We start from the raw sequence: 20,255 nt of genomic DNA, 5'->3' as shown, positions 1-20,255 counted from the left end.
CTGAAAAATATAAACACAAAACAACACCATCAGATTACGTACACACACAATAATACTTAAACATCACAGACAAACAAATTATACCATAACTATCATTTCAGAAAGACTAATCGAATACCTCATGAAAATTCCGGTAAACGCTAATCTTCATCACATACAAACAAATACATATATGTCATCAATAAATAACAACAACACATCACTATCACAAAAATGTCCATCTCACAACAAAACATGTTCACACTGAATGAACTCATTCCCTCAATATACAGAATGAGCTTGAAGCAGTGACACCATTTCATATACCTGCACATTACACTACCGTCCAAATCAACAGGTTCTCGGTTGTGTATACAGGAACACAACCAAACTCCTCTCACAACGATACCATAACATAACCAATCAAACCATATTCGTTCAGGCACTTTATCTCCTTTTCACAATTTCTCAATACTAATATATCTATCACTTGCCCCACTCAATTCACCAGCATTCACACAAACACAACAATAAAAACATCCAAAATCAACCCAACACTATAAACACATATTTATATAGCACACAGAAAAACACCTCGAGTAGTAGCACTACACTACTCACCAATTCTCTCGCGACAAACAAACGATCTCCATACTATTGATCCATCACTCACTCATGAATAGTCACCAATCTCATGTCTCTCTAGTCCTTTTACTCCTTATCCAGTCCGATCGAGTCCACCAACGGGCTCCACTTCTCTCGACATCACAAGTACACCTTGCCGACGAATGACGAATAGCACAAAATCTACGCTCACTGTCTCCTGTCCACCATCCCCATCAATACACTCATACAACATACTACAACTCCACATAGCCACGATTCATCTACATCTGAAAAACACAATAAACAAAACCACAGTATATCATGGTAACCCGACAATTATCATTATCAACACAATTTCTACACTACATTCAATTCAGATATATCAAGGATACTGCGTCACTGATCACTCAGAAACACGGACCTCAATATCATCATTGACATGAAAATGTCTCATACACTACATCATACTAACATAAGCACAAACAGGCATTATTGCACTAACAAATCTCAATGACATCCACTCACATCAATCCATACACTAAACTCAGCACACCACATCACAACATAATACCATCCGTCACATTATCAACACATCCACACCATCAATCACAAATACTCTTCTATCGTACATCACTACACAGACACCAGTCAACTTCTCCACACTAGGTAAACAAACACCACCAACACCAACAGCACCACCACCAACAACAACAACAACACTCAAACTCTACTCACAGGTAATAAAAATAAAAATCATTATTATTATTATTATTATTATTATTATTACTACTATTACTATAACGACAGAAACATCACAACCGACCACTACCATATCACAGTCTGCTCATCAAAAACAATAAGGCCCAACATTCCATCAACTAGTAGTATTGCACCTCACTAATCCATCATCTAGGCACGCTTCTCAAAACAATACAAACCACTAACTGTGCAACCAGTTAGTGGACAACTCACTCCAGTGCCAATTATTTACCTGGATTTCAGAATTAGACCACTCTAATACACAATGTGGCTAACAGTCGATCCAGGACAATTCACACAGACAAAACACTTAGCAATAACTTACTCAACAAAAACAACACTTCACCACACACCTTCACATCACAAATACTCCCAAACACACATATAATAGTGACACTCACCGATCCTCCCTCGTCAACAAATCACCAAGACCATCCCACTATTGCAACTCCACATAGCCACGATTCATCTACATCTGAAAAACACAATAAACAAAACCACAGTATATCATGGTAACCCGACAATTATCATTATCAACACAATTTCTACACTACATTCAATTCAGATATATCAAGGATACTGCGTCACTGATCACTCAGAAACACGGACCTTATTATCATCTTTCACAATTGCATAAACAATCACAATCTACTACAATTCGTCACCAACATCACACAACACAAACACAAACGACAACACATCATTATTAACAGGATATGGACTCCACAACTCCCAACTCTGCACAACAACACCAATCATCTTCGCCAACATCGCCAAAATATTCTTAATCCCCAACAATTCCAATGATTAATACACACTACAACAAACCTGTTCGCTGATCACAAAACAGTTGGTTCACAAACCACTGTCTACCTGCACCCAGCCGCACAATAATAATATTGCCCCAACTTACTTAACACAAACGTAACAACACGTTCGGTTAGAACAAAAAGGGCTAACAACATAACCCCACAATCTCTGTACAGCCAACCCATACCCCTCTGCGCACACACGCACATACACACACACACCAACAATTACAATAACATCGTCGTTGTCATCACCACCACAATCAACACCACTCATAACAACAAACACCGATTATATTCATCAATCAATGCAGCTTCGTATCACTACATCACCCGACACTCACTCGATCAACAAATCACTACTACACAATTTATCACATTACTGAATACATGTCCACAATGCTTGAAATTATACTCTCTCAAGAGATAATCTTCAGACAATGCCTTCAATATACCTGACATTTACAACTAACGAGATCAGTCGATTCTCGCAGCCGTCAATTCAGGACACAATACACTCATTCACATGTTTACTCATAAACAAATGACCACACACACACACACGTACACACACGTACGTACGTACACGTACACATTCATAAACTACACATACACATAATACACAAACTGCTCACTTACCCTCACCTCTAGTGCACAACACCACTTCGCCAAATACACCAACAACAAGTCAATACACCTGAAAAATATAAACACAAAACAACACCATCAGATTACGTACACACACAATAATACTTAAACATCACAGACAAACAAATTATACCATAACTATCATTTCAGAAAGACTAATCGAATACCTCATGAAAATTCCGGTAAACGCTAATCTTCATCACATACAAACAAATACATATATGTCATCAATAAATAACAACAACACATCACTATCACAAAAATGTCCATCTCACAACAAAACATGTTCACACTGAATGAACTCATTCCCTCAATATACAGAATGAGCTTGAAGCAGTGACACCATTTCATATACCTGCACATTACATTACCGTCCAAATCAACAGATTCTCGGTTGTGTATACAGAAACACAATTAAACTCCTCACACAACGATACCATAACATAACCAATCAAACCATATTCGTTCAGGCACTTTATCGCCTTTTCACAATTTCTCAATACTAATATATCTATCACTTGTCCTCACTTCATTCACCAGCATTCACACAAACACAACAATAAAAACATCCAAAATCAATCCAACACTATAAACACATATTTATATCGCACACAGAAAAACACCTCGAGTAGTAGCACTACACTACTCACCAATTCTCTCGCGACAAACAAACGATCTCCATACTATTGATCCACCACTCACTCACGAATAGTCACCAATCTCATGTCTGTCTAGTCCTTTTACTCCTTATCCAGTTCTATAGAGTCCACCAACGAGCTCCACTTCTCTCGACATCACAAGTACACCTTGCCGACGAATGACGAATAGCACAAAATCTACTATCACTGTCTCCTGTCCACCATCCCCATCAATACACACATACAACATACTGCAACTCCACATATCCACGATTCATTTACATCTGAAAAACACAATAAACAAAACCACAGTATATCATGGTAACCCGATAATTATCATTATCAACAACATCACAATACAACACAATTTCTACACTACATTCAATTCAGATATATCAAGGATACTGCGTCACTGATCACTCAGAAACACGGACCTCAATATCATCATTGACATGAAAATGTCTCATACACTACATCATACTAACATAAGCACAAACAGGCATTATTGCAATAACAAATCTCAATGACATCCACTCACATCAATTCATACACTAAACTCAGCACACCACATCACAACATAATACCATCTGTCACATCAACACATCCACACCAATCACTCATGAGTGATATATTTATATATCAATACTTATCGTAAATACAAACATTTCATCAACAGTGGCTCTCACTAGGTCTCTTCCATAAGAAGACATTTACTATATATTCAAATGCTAAAGATTACAACTCCTATGGAATGTATACCATGATTCATTTGAACACAATGTCGTGGTAGCAAGTAGTGCATTGATCTGTAAATTGTGTGACACATCCAGTTGTTAGATGCTCGAGTTCGACGAAGACCGATATCATGTTTGTGAGGAATATCTGTCTTCGGTTAATAGTCTCCGTGATAAGCAAAATGACACAACTTACGAAAAGACCAGTGGGACGGCATGGCACTCCGAAGCGCCCCTTTCAAACGCTCCGTCCAATCCTCAATAGTGAATCCACTAGTGATACTTCACTGACAAACATTTCATTTCTCTTGCCTATCTCTTCGTTACGGAACTAATTCATAAATTAATTAATTCTACTGAACCACGTTTTACTGCTCAATTATAAATGTAGGGGCTTGCAGCTTGAACGCAATTCTCAAGCTTATTTCTCACTAAGGATGTGTATACTGTGAATGTCTGTTTTAAAGCCCAGAGGGTTCGAAACCCCTTAGCTGCGACTTCACGGCAATGGGCCGTCATCTTAGGATCATGACTCACTGTCACCCCTAGATCCTTATGAGACCGGACCAGGGGTAATGGCACTTCCCCTATGTTGTACCCATTAACCTTTGAATCCCCAAAGTGCATGTAGACACACTTCGCCGCATTGATAGGCATAAGCCACTCTTTACACCAGTAAATCATATTATTTAAGTCTGCCTGAAGAGCACATGTGTCTGTTTCTCCAGTTATTACTCGACAGATCTTTGCATCGTCGGCGTATAATAACATAGGAGACTGTACTATACTTGGGAAGTCATTAACATACATTATAAAAAGTAAAGGACCTAGGACGGAACCTTGGAGTACTCCACTAACTACTGGTCTCCAGATGGAGCACTTGGAATTTATTCTTACTTTCTGTCTACGACCTACTAGGAAATCCTTAATCCATTTTGAAAGAGGTCCGGCAATACCAAGGTTTTCCAACTTCAATGGCAGTCTATTAGTTGGCACGTTGTCAAAAGCCTTACTGAAGTATATGTAGACAACATTCACTGAGCTTCCGTTGTCTAGAGCCTTTATCCAAAACTCCCTTACTATAAGGAGGTTCGTTGTACAAGATAGACCTTTTCTAAAACCATGTTGTTCTATGTTTAGCAAGTTATTGGTTTCCATAAATGCAAATTTGGTCCATTTGACTATTCTTCCCAATATTTTAACTACAACACTGGTGAGGCTCACAGGTCCGTAGTTCGATGGAAATTGTCTTGGCCCTGTTTCATGTATGGAAGTGACGATTGCGTCCTTCCAGTTCATAGGTAACACACCTTAGTCAAGTGACATATTGACATATCACATTTCAGTGGGGCCGCGATATATTGTGCAATATGTCCCAAGATTTTGGGGTGTAGTTCATCTGGTCCTGTTGACTTTTCCATGTTTAAGGTGCTAAGAGCCTTAAGCACATTGTCTTGATCGAAGTCCAAAGTGAGCAGGTGGTTTGTTGACTCTTTATTTTGGTCTGGTTCTTTGTCTAGCAGAGGTTCCTGAGTGAAAACTGCCCCAAAATAGTCAGCCATAGCCTCTGCTTTTTCCTGATCTTCCTCTATCATTTCAGATTCACTGTCTTCTTTAATTAGGTTGGAAATCCGACGATGCATCCTTGTTCTATTATTTATGTACGAGAATATTCTCGTGGGCTGCTTGAGTGCTGATTGTGCCAACTGCGTTCCATATTTTCTTTGAGCCTCCCGAATTCCTGTTATACACTTGTTTCTTACCGATCTGTAGCGTTCCATCGTGCCTACTGTGCCAAGGCGGATGGCGATATCCCAACATTTCTTCTTTTGTCTTAGTAAACGTCGAATATCCCGGCCTACCTAGGGATGGCCGTGCTTCTTCTTTGGGACTGTCCATGGTACGTATGGTTGAGTTACTATGATCATTAGGTGTATTTGAATTATAGTATGAACTAAGAATGCCAGAAATAACGTAACTGGATCAAGAAGTACTAGATAAGCGCGAACGAATGTACTCTATTTGGAATTCGAAATCAAGCATTCAACAAGTACAAAGGAATCATTAGTTAATTCAAACACCACATCCGCCACAGCTTAAATTAGAGTCTAAGTTTCGATAATGCAATGAGAAGACGTAGTTTATCAGAATTATGTGATATATTTGCGCAATACATTTCGAACAATCTGATCACACATATACTTGTTAAGAACATTTATATATGAAAAATTAAAAGGTCAACTAGACAGGTTAAGGGTAAGTCATAACAAAGGAAAAAATATTAAAGTACACAAAAACAAATGTGATTACCACTCTGGACAGTAAATCAGTACTACCAGGGTAGGTTAAGTGTAAGTACAAATTGTTTTTGAACACATAAAGGGGTTTCAATTTTCGTATAGCCAAGGCTTCAATAAACCTTAGTATACGTCCTTGAAGGCTTTTGTACAACACAACAAATGATGATTTGATATCAACCTTATGACCCGTCTCAATCAAATGTTTCGCAATGGATGATGATGTCTGTCTATCCTGTGGTCTTATTTCACCATTGGAATTCATCTGATTTTGCAACCATTTTGGTATATGTTCACCCACCCTTAATTGCAAATCACGATTGCTCCTCCCTACGTACGTGTTTCCACACATACATGTAAATTTATAGACACAATGGGATGTGACACAATCGTTTTCATGCTGTTTGGGCTTTTGGTGAAACATAGACCTTGTCTTTTCGATAATGACAAGTTGGGCTGCATAAAATGTCCGGTTGATAGCTAATTTAAGTCTCTGTTTCAACATGAGACTATTTGTGGTTTAATAAAGAGCTTATTCAATAGAATCAATCGTATTTGTACTAGTGATACTATTGAAGTAGAGATGAAGCTCTTGACTGATGCGTTAATTAATAATGGTTACCCTTTGAAGTTCATAAACCGCTGGAAGGGTTGCAATATGCCTAGACCTATGATGCTTCTGGCACCCAAAAAGCGAGTTTATATTACGATACCATTCAGAGGTGACACAAATAGTCTCATGTTGAAACAGAGACTTAAATTATCTATCAACCGGACATTTTATGCAGCCCAACTTGTCATTATCGAAAAGACAAGGTCTATGTTTCACCAAAAGCCCAAACAGCATGAAAACGATTGTGTCACATCCCATTGTGTCTATAAATTTACATGTATGTGTGGAAACACGTACGTAGGGAGGAGCAATCGTGATTTGCAATTAAGGGTGGGTGAACATATACCAAAATGGTTGCAAAATCAGATGAATTCCAATGGTGAAATAAGACCACAGGATAGACAGACATCATCATCCATTGCGAAACATTTGATTGAGACGGGTCATAAGGTTGATATCAAATCATCATTTGTTGTGTTGTACAAAAGCCTTCAAGGACGTATACTAAGGTTTATTGAAGCCTTGGCTATACGAAAATTGAAACCCCCTTTATGTGTTCAAAAACAATTTGTACTTACACTTAACCTACCCTGGTAGTACTGATTTACTGTCCAGAGTGGTAATCACATTTGTTTTTGTGTACTTTAATATTTTTTCCTTTGTTATGACTTACCCTTAACCTGTCTAGTTGACCTTTTAATTTTTCATATATAAATGTTCTTAACAAGTATATGTGTGATCAGATTGTTCGAAATGTATTGCGCAAATATATCACATAATTCTGATAAACTACGTCTTCTCATTGCATTATCGAAATTTATCAAAGGGACTAGTTGTTTTAAATTTCTGAATAGAGTCTAAGTGTCTGTAATCGATTGTACGTCTTCTTAAGTTCATCCTGTGTCTGTCCGACATTGTATTGGATAAAAACTCTGTATTATCTAAAATGTGCTCATTAGTATTGGAATTAACAAACGAAATCATAACAGACTCACTTGGTTCCTGGGATTGTATACAATCACCGTGTCGGTTGTGTACCGAAACCACTATCTAGAATCTAAAGCACAGATTTCCCAACACTACCCTCCCCCATGAAATAATGTTGGATCTTCATATCCCCAAGTTATGAATGATTTGGCTTCACTTAAGATATATTTCTCACACTGACTAGAGTAAACATTAGAAGTGACTTCGTGATAAGGATAAGCAGCAGTTGATATGAAATCATCCGAATTGTAATCAAACTCGAGCCTTTTTGGTACTTGTGCTTTGCACTCATCAAGTTTACCGCAAGAAACAAATGCATTATGAGGAAAAATAATATTTGATAGAACATCAAGATTTGATTCTTCTGAAATAGTTTCCTCAAATTTATTAAGAATATCACTGCAGAGTAAAGGATCATTAGAAAAATCGGCATCTATCAAAACTATGTAGTGACCTACTTTTATCAAGAGAACGCGATTGGTTTAATAAAAAAATTATTATTATAACCAGTTTTACCAGTGATTGTTTTACTGTGACCTTGGACACACGTTTACTCAGTGATTCCGCTTGTACTCCTTTGCACGATCTCGGTATTCTTTCGATACCACGAGATCGACAACAAATATATCTCGCTACAACCTACAATCGCCTTCTGATATCTGGCATGCAAGCTTCTTGTAGTGGTGATCATAGTCAACCGCGACTCGACGCCGCGCTACAACTACATCAGGTTTTCGATCATGACTAGGTTCATTCAGCATATTTTCCTCAGATTTGCAAGGAATTTCGTCATAAATAAGTGAATCATTAAGAAAAGCCATATCTGGTACAATAACATGAGAAATCTGATAAGTCGATTGATTGACGTTATCGACGACCCTACTTCTAATTTGATCCAGTTTATATACGGTGCATTAAAGTCGCCTACTATAAGGCTTTTACTCTTGTTACACCAGGACTGAAGTATACTTAGGAGAAAATCACCTGCTACACATTCTGGACTGCGATATACTACAACTAATTCAATATCTTGCCGTCTACATTTCAGCTCACATCACACCAGTTCACATGTCCCTGAAACATGAGTCACTGTCTCAGCTACTCATATGGTTAGGGTACTTTTTGTGCACAGGATAACCTCGCCTCCCCTACGGTTTAATCTATCAGCCCTACTGGTTAAAAAACCAGTCAACTGGATTTCACTATCTAATATTTCTGACGTTAACCAAGTTTCCGAGACAGCGATAACGTCCGGTTTTTCTTAATCCACCACTGACTTGAGCTCCACCATTTTACTTAGTAGGCTGCAAGCATTGGTGTAACATACCTTTGAGTCTGTGGAGAACTTTCCCCTACCACCCAGAGTGGCTTGGGGATCGTTTTGCTCGAACTTTTACAATTTGAAAACCCTTAAGAACGATGTTTCTTTCACCGTTTTGGCGACGCTCATTTATTTCCGCTTCTGCGGCTCGCCTCTTAATACGATCAGCTAGGCTGAGATCCTCTCGGACGTATATTCCGGATTCAATCAGTTCACGTGAATTACCTAGAATAAGGTTCCTTTCTTCAACCGTGGTGAATGCAAACTTCAAGAGGCGGCTTTTCTGAGGACTTTCAGAATCCATCTTTTTTCCTATTCTATAAAGCTTACAAATACTAACTCCTGAAACTGTATCTGGGAGTAGTTTACTTATTAAAGACTTAATATGATTGAGATCATGTTCAAATCTAGCCTTTGGTTCTTTATCGGAAGATTCTCTTAACTTATGAAAAATTACTGATGTCTCAGAGAGATCTGTCTTGTCACGCAGTGGAGTTTTTGCTTCTGGTACCGTCTCTTCCAATGACTTGCTGGCCAGCTGTGTTTTGCCTACAGCTTTTTTCTTCTCATTTCTCTTTCTCCTTACTGAAGTCCATTTATCACCACTCAGGACAGCCACACCAGGACTATTTGGAACGGTGACAGTTTTATCAGGGTCTCCAATTTCCCCTCCTCGTTAAGGTTAACGGAGATTTCACTTTCCGTCAATCACAGTCGGGTGTTTAGCGGGTCCGGTAGCAGCAAGTGCTACATTGACACATTCTTCACCGCCAATGCAACCGCCATCGTTTTTCTTACAGGCCAAAGCCAATAGGCTCATAGTCTCCTGAATTAGTTTGAAGTTCTCAAAGACATTCAGTACTTCACGAAGCCTGTAAATAAAATTCCCTTTTATTCGAGAGTCCCAGAGTGACCCGAACCAAACGTCAGGAATAAAGAGCTAACAGTAGTCTCATGTTCTTGAAGTCGTTGGTAAATAACGTTCAGATACCGGAGATAGGATTATCCGTACTGACGTGAGATCAAACGGTCGTCATCATATACCTGAATGATGTTGTAGAATTATGGTTTACTATGATATTAGTACTACCCTAATAATAGACCTAATCCTAAAATCGTAGATTTGTCATGATGTAACTGCCTAATCTATAAGCTCTTACGTGGAAGTCACATCATCGTCTACACCAACTCACTGTATCGTAACAACTACCAATACATGATGGAGGACAAGCTTAGGCTAGAGATAGAAAAATATATTTAATATGAATAAAAGACATAAGGTAACATTCAGCAGGAACCACGCCTGCATGGCCGAGCCATGCCATTCGGCCAACTCCCATTCATTCAATTCCTTGTTCACGCCTTCTCCATCGTTAGGTATTTCTCCGCGTTAAATATTGAATATCTATTTTTCGAGTAATCTCGTATTCAGCTTTGAGGATTGTGTGGTTATGGTCCAATGCCACTACACTACTCTCCCACCAGAATCAACGTGGTGTTTGTTCGATACCAAATTGGATGGGATTGTCGTGCGCCAGTGGTTACCAAGAATAGGTAGAATCCTCCGGATATTGATAAGCTGAAAGATAAATCAAAAAGAAGGCGGCAGCAACTGGTCGGGGACTACATGTAATAAGTTTTAAATATCTGCCTTCATGCTTAACACGCTTAAAATGAAAATTTGAGTGAAGATTATCTGAGCCATAAAAAATGGGATTACAACAATAATAATAAAACGATGCGTGTTAATAGCCGTTGGTTAATAAGTATTTTGTGTTTGGAAATATTAAAGTAATGAATATTGCAGAAATGTTAGTATTGGTATTAGTTTTGGTTTAAATTATGAAGTCAAACAACAATTATGCCATTAATTTGTCCATATGAGTTGGTTTCCAATTGCATCTGTGTTAGTAGGCTAACTGGAGGAACAAAAGTATTACCGTGGAGGAGAATTCCATCTAGTGTTCCAGTTAGTTTGATACGGTTTATTTAGTTACGAGGAGATTTCCTCAACCTCATTTTTACTTGACCGTGATATAATTTAGTAATACTACTAATACACATGAATGTTTATCAAAACAAAATTTAAATACGTGAGTGATGACTATGTGAATTTTGGACAGATAGCTAGGAACAAATCGTTAAACATAAGTGTATTCGTAAGAGACATGCTCTAGACTCAATGTTCTGAGTTGCCATAGTCTATTTAAAAATATTTATACCTGACGGCTGATGATGCATACCAGTTAGTTGCAAGTATGCAGTTTATCATAAGGCAGAATACGATTCAATTGAGATATAGTGATTATAAGTTATTGAAATCAGTTAAGTCTATATGCTACATTACTAGGTGATGTGCTGCAAGATGTATTCGGCTAAATAAGTTTTTACAAGATAACTAACAGTGAATGACGCTCATGTGATTATCAGGGAGGACATAAGTTGTAACCAAGAGGAGTACACTCCCAACTCATGTCTATGATAATGGCTTGAACCTTAGTCAGTATTGGGTTAAATTCGATATTGATGTTTTCAGTTTGCAGGGGATTCGCTCGACTGCTTATACTGATTACTTGCATGCATGATTGTGTCGCTAAACCATCAATTAGACTGACAAGGATTTGAGATATTTACTGAATGAGCGACTGTTAGAAAAACATACTGTAATTATCTGTAGTGAATAAAGGTAAAAAAAATAACTTACTTACTTATGCCTGTTACTCCCAATGGAGCATAGGCCGCTGACCAGCATTCTCCAACCCACTCTCTCCTGAGCCTTCTTTTCTAATTCCATCCAATTCTTGTTCATTTTTCTCATGTCTATCTCCACTTCTCGGCGTAATGTGTTCTTTGGTCTTCCTCTTTTCCTTTGACCTTCAGGATTCCATGTGAGGGCTTGTCTTGTGATGCAGTTGGGTGCTTTCCTCAATGTGTGTCCTATCCACTTCCAGCGCTTCTTCCTGATTTCTTCCTCCGCTGGGATCTGGTTTGTTCTCTCCCACAGTACGTTGTTGCTAATAGTGTCCGGCCAATGGATATGAAGTATTTTGCGTAGACAATTGTTGATAAACACCTGTATTTTCTGGATGATGGCTTTTGTAGTTCTCCAGGTTTCTGCCCCATACAGTAGAACTGTCTTGACATTTGTATTGAAAATCCTGACCTTGGTGTTTGTTGACAGTTGCTTTGAGCTCCAGATTTTCCTCAGTTGTAAATATGCTGCTCTTGCTTTGCCGATCCGCGCCTTCACATCTGCATCAGATCCACCCTGTTCATCAATGATGCTGCCCAAATACGTAAAGGTTTTTACATGTTCCAAATCTTCTCCGTCAATTGTGATTGGATTGGTGCATTCTGTGTTGTATCGGAGAATCCTGCTTTTCCCTGTGTGTGTATTGAGACCTATTGCTGCTGAGGCTGCTGCTACACTGTTCGTCTTCTCCTGCATCTGTTGTTGCGTTAGGGATAGAAGGGCCAGATCGTCTGCGAAGTCTAGATCATCCAACTGCATCTTAGATGTCCATTGTATCCCGCGCTTCCTTCAGACGTTGACGTCTTCATGATCCAGTCGATCACCAGGAGAAAGAGAAAGGGTGAGAGTAAGCAACCTTGCTTAACACCGGTCTTCACTTCGAACGACTTTGTCAACTGTCCTCCATGCACGATTTTGCAGTGTAATCCATCATATGAGTTCTGTATTATATTGACTATCTTCTGAGGCACGCCGTAGTGTCGAAGAAGTTTCCATAGTGTTGTTCTGTCCACGCTATCAAATGCCTTTTCGTAGTCAATGAAGTTGATGTAGAGTGATGAATTCCATTCAATTGATTGTTCCACAATGATCCGTAGAGTTGCGATTTGGTCTGTACACGATCTATCCTTACGGAATCCTGCCTGTTGGTCACGAAGTTGGGCGTCTACGCAGTCCTTCATCCTGTTTAACAATACCCTGTTGAAGACTTTTCCCGGTATTGAGAGAAGAGTGATGCCCCTGTAGTTATCACACTTGGTGAGGTCGCCTTTCTTCGGTATTTTGATCAGAAGTCCTTCTTTCCAGTCTGTTGGTACTTGTTCCTCATCCCAAATTTTGCTGAAGAGAATGTGGAGTATCCTTGCAGTTGCCGCTACGTCTGCTTTTAGTGCCTCTGCTGGAATGTTGTCCGGTCCTGCTGCTTTGCCACTCTTGATTTGTCTGATGGCCATGCTGATTTCTTCAATTGTTGGTGGGCCAACATTGATTGGGAGGTCCGTGGGTGCTGCTTCGATGTTGGGTGGGTTCAGTGGAGCTGGTCGATTCAAGAGTTCTTTGAAGTGTTCTACCCACCTGTTTTGTTGTTCTTCAATGTTGGTGATTACCTTGCCTTCCTTGCTTGTGCCTTGGCTTTTTCTGCTCTTGTTCGGCTGGTATTGATCGCTGCCTTCTTGTTCCTTCTTTCTTGAATCTTATCCAGTGTATCAACAGTGATCCATTCCTTGTGGTGGTGCTTCTTGTGACCCAGGACCTCATGACATGTTGAAGTGATTGCCTCTTTGATCCCCTTCCAGTTGCTCTCCACAGTAGTTCCTTCTCCATTGAGTAGATCATGAAAGGCCTGGAACTTGTTGCTGAGGACTATCTTGAATTTGTTGAGTTTGTTAGTATCCTGGAGAAAGGCCGTATTGAACTTTTGTGATACTGTCTGCCCCGTTGTCCAGTGCTTCTTGAGTTTCAATTTCATCTTGGCGACCAGTAAGTGATGATCTGATGCTATATCAGCTCCTCTCTTGGTTCTCACGTCCTCTATAGTCCTCCTGAACGTTTTGTTGATGCAAATATGGTCGATTTGGTTTTGTGTAGAGTGATCCGGTAAAGTCCATGTGGTTTTGTGTATGCATTTATGTGGGAATATGGTGCCGCCTATGACCAGCTTATTGAAGGCACATAGGTTTGCAAATCTCTCACCATTTTCGTTTCTTTCTCCCAGTCCGTGTCGTCCCATGATGTCTTCATATCCAGTGTTGTCCGTTCCAACCTTGGCGTTGAAATCTCCCATCAGAATAGTCAGGTCCTTTGTTGGGCACTTCTCGACGATTGACTGCAGCCTATTGTAGAATTGATCTTTAGCGTCTTCATTGTAGTCGTTGGTAGGCGCATAGCATTGGATGATGTTCATTGAAATGCCCTCTTTCTTTGTTTTAAACGAGGCTTTGATGATCCTTGGTCCATGAGATTCCCATCCTATGAGTGCCTTTTGCGCTTGTTTGGACAGCATCAATGCAACTCCTTGTGTATGTGGTGCATTTTCTTCTTCGTGGCCGGAGTATAACAGGAGCTCTCCTGTAGTTAGTCGTTGTTGTCCAACTTGTGTCCAATGTGTTTCGCTGATCCCAAGTACCTCTAGGTTGTATCTTCTCATTTCTGCAGCAATTTGGAAGGCTCTTCCGGTGTCCCACGTTGTACGAACATTCCATGTACCTAAATAAATGGTCGCTCTGGTTGTCAGAAGGGGCATCGGCCTCGTAACTTCCGAAGGAATTCGGCTTTCATCATGAGGCGTCATAATTCTTCTAAATGAAGACCTTCTGACTCTCGGGGCAGAGTTTAAAAGGTTTGAATAATTTTTTCTAGTTAGCGTTTTTTAGCGAGTTAGTTTTCTACGGGATGGGTACGCTAACCCCATGCCCAACCCTCCTCCTTTATCCGGGCTTGGGACCGGCAGTAGCCCCCGGAGGGACTCCAGGCGGAGTTAAAAAAAATAACAGTAGTGATAATTATAAGTCAATTTGCCGATCGATTTTGTTAATAGTTTAACTAATTTTATCAATCATATTACGTGATTGTCAAGTCTTGACAATGCTTTATGACGATATCCTGAAACTATTACGTTTAACTAGTTATGGTGTTGATTGAGGATTAGCCAGTAGAAAAATAGGTATTGTTGCTTTAGGTGATTCGAAATTATCAGAAATTTGTAGCGTTAAAGAGTCAGAGCTACCTTATGATTTTATAAATTTCAATTCGAAAGTATTAGTCTAGCGTTAATTTTAGTAGGCTCCGGAGTTTTGATTTTAAACGTTTGTTTAGCCAACAGCTACCTGAGGATTTAGTTATTTTACTAGTGGAGTTGATAGTACCTAAATTTGTAATCTTATTATCTAAACTATGTCCGCATTTTAGGCTTCTAATATGATAAACCAATCCATAAACCCAAATACGATTAACAACAACGGCTATGATGGGTTTGTCGATAAATGTTAAGGGCGATTCAGATGAATTCTAAATTCAGAAGACATGAAGATATAGTGTAACATATGTACGGGCCACGTTAACATGCAGGTTGTTGACGTATATGACAATTTAAAAATGATGAGCATGACCACAAAAATAATTTTAAAGTCAAGACTGCTTGTGAAACTTCAGGCAGGAATATGACGCGTTATAAACTTTCCATAAGAAGTTCATGCATTTAGCCTGGTGACATTTACAAATATGTGGCGAAAGCAACTGGAAAAGATATACATTTTAAGTACAAAAAAATCATCTAGTAAAATAGTTGAACTCGCCTGCATTATTTTGAAAGTTTGATTATTCAGTAGACGACACCTATAACGCCATTCGTGAGGAGTAGTAATGATCCAAAAGTATCCAGAATAAAACACGCAGCATGGCAATTAACTCCAGGGTGCTTGGTGTTGCTTACGTTTTTGTCACTTGCTCGAATCAGAACAATTGAATGAATCCAGATAATTGTGTGGTTACCATTGAGCGAGCCATCTAAAATGACCTTATGACTGCAGAACACTTATAGCTGAAACTCACCGTATGTTTTTGGAGTAGTGGCATCCTTGTTGTTTGGCAATCGAACTCGAGAATATAAAATTATGCAGGCACTGGTCGGAAGAAAACATATTACAGGATAGTGCATAGTTTAAAACAGAATGAGGTGTTAAGTGAAGGAACACTGAGAATTAGATCCAGATAACTATTTAGTCCTTGACTGCATTGTTAGACAATGTATATTTACGTTATTTACAGGTCATATTCGCTAAATAGTTCAAATGGTTGTGGACAAAATAGAAGAAGCTTTCGCTTAACAGACTTCCGTGTCTATTAGCAGGGGATCACCAAATCCTTCAGGCAGGAACCTAGGTATGTTAACAGTAAAACAGGAAAAGAAATTAATAAATCATAGTGCGATACTATCCTTAGTCCTTACGAATAGATCAAGTTGCTTCTTAACGGACACCTGGGAAGTCGCTTGGACTAGCTCGGCCGGCGGCGAATTCCAGCATTTGACAACTCTTAAGGAGTATAAGTTGTGTCTACAGTCCGTTCTGCTATGTTGTGTCTCCAGTTTTTGGGTGTTACCTCTTAGGTTAGTGTTGGGACTAAGCTTAAGTAGGTGTTTGAGAGGATGTCCAGAAGTGTTGAGGATACTATAAGCCATCAGAAGGTCATCTCTAAGACGTCTATACTCTAATGAGTAAAGGTTAAGTGAATGGAAGCGCTCTTCGTAGGGTTTAAATTTGAGTCCTCTCACTGATTTCGTGGCTCGCCGTTGGATACGCACCAGGGTGTCCTTATCCTTTTGGAGTGAGGGGGAAATACTATGTTTCCGTACCCTAAATGGGGACGGATAAAACTATTGAAGATTGTATGGAAAGTTCTTCCTTCAAACTGGCCAAAAATGTGCTTCAGTGTTACCAGTGCAAGGTCTGCTCGGAAGGCATTTTTGTCACATTTAGCGTAAGACTTTAAGTCGTAGGGCACCAAGACTCCTAAGTCTTTTTCGACTTGGGATACTACTAGAGAGGAGTTACCTAGGTTATTACTGTAGTCTGCGACATGTCGCAGACGGACTACTTTACACTTTGAAGTGTTAAAGGTAAGTTCGTTATCGTCTGCCGAACTTTGAAGTCGAATCGGATCCTCCTGACGTGCCTGTATATCGTCTTGGTTGCGTATCTCTCCCCAAAGTTTCACGTCGTCGGCAAAAAGTAATAAGTCTGACAATGCCTGTTGAGGAAGATCATTTATATAAATCAAGAAGAGAATAGGTCCTAGTACTGAGCCCTAAGGAACCCCACCAGGACATTCCATAGCCTGAGATAAAGTGAAATTAACCCTGACCGTAAAATGTCGATTTTTCAGGTATGAAGTGAGCCAATCGATTAGAAGTGGTCTGATACCCAATCGTTTGGGCTTATTGATAAGACATGTATGGTTAATTTTATCAGCAGCTTTTGAGAAATCTAGGTAGATGATATCAACCTTCCCCTCGTGATCAAGGATGCTTGTCCATCTGTCCACCGCAGTCAGCAGGTTGGTAATACGAGAGCAACTTTTCGTGAAACCATGCTGTTGGGGTGAGAAGAAATTTAAGGACAGTAAATAGTCACTTGTACCATCGCACATCAGGGACTCCATGATTTTTGAGGGTATGGAGAGAACAGCCGCCGGTCGGTAACTTGAAGGTTCGCTGCGTCGACCTCCTTTGAAAATTGGTGTGATGTGAGCCAGCCTCCAATTTTTCGGTAGTTTGCCTTGGCTTAGCGAGTGTGAGAACATCACGCTAAGCGGCGTTGCCAAGATTGAGGCTGCTTCCCTCAGTATGGCGGAATGGACCATGTCTGGGCCAGGAGAAGTGTCTAATCTTAAGTGCTGCAGTTTACGGAACACCAAGTCAGCGCTTAGGTTCACTTCGGAAAGTCCTGTGGAATCGCAAACGAAACTGCCATCAGTAAAGTTAATGTCGGTCGGTTGAAATGTCTGGGAGTAATGTTCAGCCAGAAGGTTAGCGGCGTCGCCATCGTTGTTGGTCGGGCCGTTAGAGCTTGATGTTTAAACAACTCTATGTCACTGAAGCATGTAAATGCTATTAAAGCTTGTTAACGCACCATCAAAGCTAAGTAGTTAATATGGACGACCAGTTTTTATTATCGATTGAGCTAGTGTTATGAGAACTAATCAGTATAACATTACGATAACACAAGTGAGCATTATTCAGAGGACCGTTAGAATAATAGGTTTACATAAATATAAAATCGATCGAGAAGGTTAAAGTGGATATAAGGATTAACAATAATAGGTTGCGTTTCCTTAGTCGGACTTACCAATGTATAATTATGGTCTACCATGATATTAGTACTACCCTAATAATAGACCTAATCCTAAAATCGTAGATTTGTCATGATGTAACTGCCTAATCTATAAGCTCTTACGTGGAAGTCACATCATCGTCTACACCAACTCACTGTATCGTAACAACTACCAATACATGATGGAGGACAAGCTTAGGCTAGAGATAGAAAAATATATTTAATATGAATAAAAGACATAAGGTAACATTCAGCAGGAACCACGCCTGCATGGCCGAGCCATGCCATTCGGCCAACTCCCATTCATTCAATTCCTTGTTCACGCCTTCTCCATCGTTAGGTATTTCTCCGCGTTAAATATTGAATATCTATTTTTCGAGTAATCTCGTATTCAGCTTTGAGGATTGTGTGGTTATGGTCCAATGCCACTACACGTCCTCGTTCACTACACCACAACTTTACATGGGTAAAAGTAGAGTTCGTGCACTCAAATCAGTACACAACCTATTTACTGACTACAGAGAAAGCCTAAATTTCAAAAAACATGCGACCTCTATTGCTTCTGAATTTAGACGGCAAATGGGTTTCATGATGAAGAGTTTCTTCATAAGTGGGACCAAACCTACCCTTCTCAAAACATGCATGTGAACCTCCCCTGAATGTTAGTGGTTTGTCTTCTTACATATGAATACCTCAGACATGACACGAGTAGATGTCCAAGAACGCTTCACATGTCTACTGTTAGGATGTCACATCAGTCTCGACTTCACTCCTAGGTGTAAGTACCTCCCCTAAAACCTTTATAGTGCCGTCGACTAAGCAATAATCTAATATTTCTCTGGAAATTAGCACATGAACTTTCGTTGCTAACCTCCTGTCCAATCACGATCTATAACCCTGCGTACAAACTCAGTAACAACGCATATACACTATTAACTGCAAAACATTAAAAGCCGACGCGTTGTAAGCTTTCGACGGTGCATTACAGTTTATTATGGAACAGGCTATCAATACTTAACTGTGACTGTGATACTCATCAATTCTGAAGGGATAAAAACACTATTTATGTTCCCAAAAAGCCTCGTCAATCTTTATCAGCACTCCCACCTATTCTCGGTGCACATCTCATGGCCCGCTTAATATTTAGACCGGTTATGAATATATCGGACTATCATTGTCATCAATTTATGTACAACAAAGTTACGAAACATTTGGTTTACCTTCTCTCACTACTGATATCCGGCCACCCCTCACATTCGTGTTTGAAGTCTGCATAATGTTTAAAGCTGCAACACTTTTTCCACGAAGTCCTATGAAGTTTCCATTTCAATTAGGCAGATAAATCACCAGACGTATGATTGCTGGTTAACTGTGGTCGATCATAAGAAGCTCATATTATCATGACTTATTGTGAGTTCCTTCCAGTTCATATTGTCCTCATTAAAAAGTTTTGATGTTCTAAATGTATTAGAATCCAAATATTTTTCTTCTCATTTAATCATCGTCTCACTCATAGATTTTGCAACCGTAAACTCTTTTATTTCATCTATATGTCTTTACCATCTTCAAACTACAAAAGCATCTGACGAGCGTTTCTTAATTTGTACCATTGGTTAACTTAACATCAGTGTAATATGTAAAATGGATGTCTAACCTATCATAGAGAAGCCTTAGCTATCTGATTTACTTGTAACATGGAATTGGTGGAGACAATTTATTCCAACAAGATGTGAGAATCTGGGCGTAGATTAAAGCCATGTTTAAATATACCATAAACGTAAGAGTC

This window comes from Schistosoma haematobium, chromosome 5 (genome assembly GCF_000699445.3).
Source record: "Schistosoma haematobium chromosome 5, whole genome shotgun sequence".
Lineage (NCBI taxonomy): Eukaryota > Metazoa > Platyhelminthes > Trematoda > Strigeidida > Schistosomatidae > Schistosoma > Schistosoma haematobium.
Note: the sequence above shows the minus strand (reverse complement) of the source record.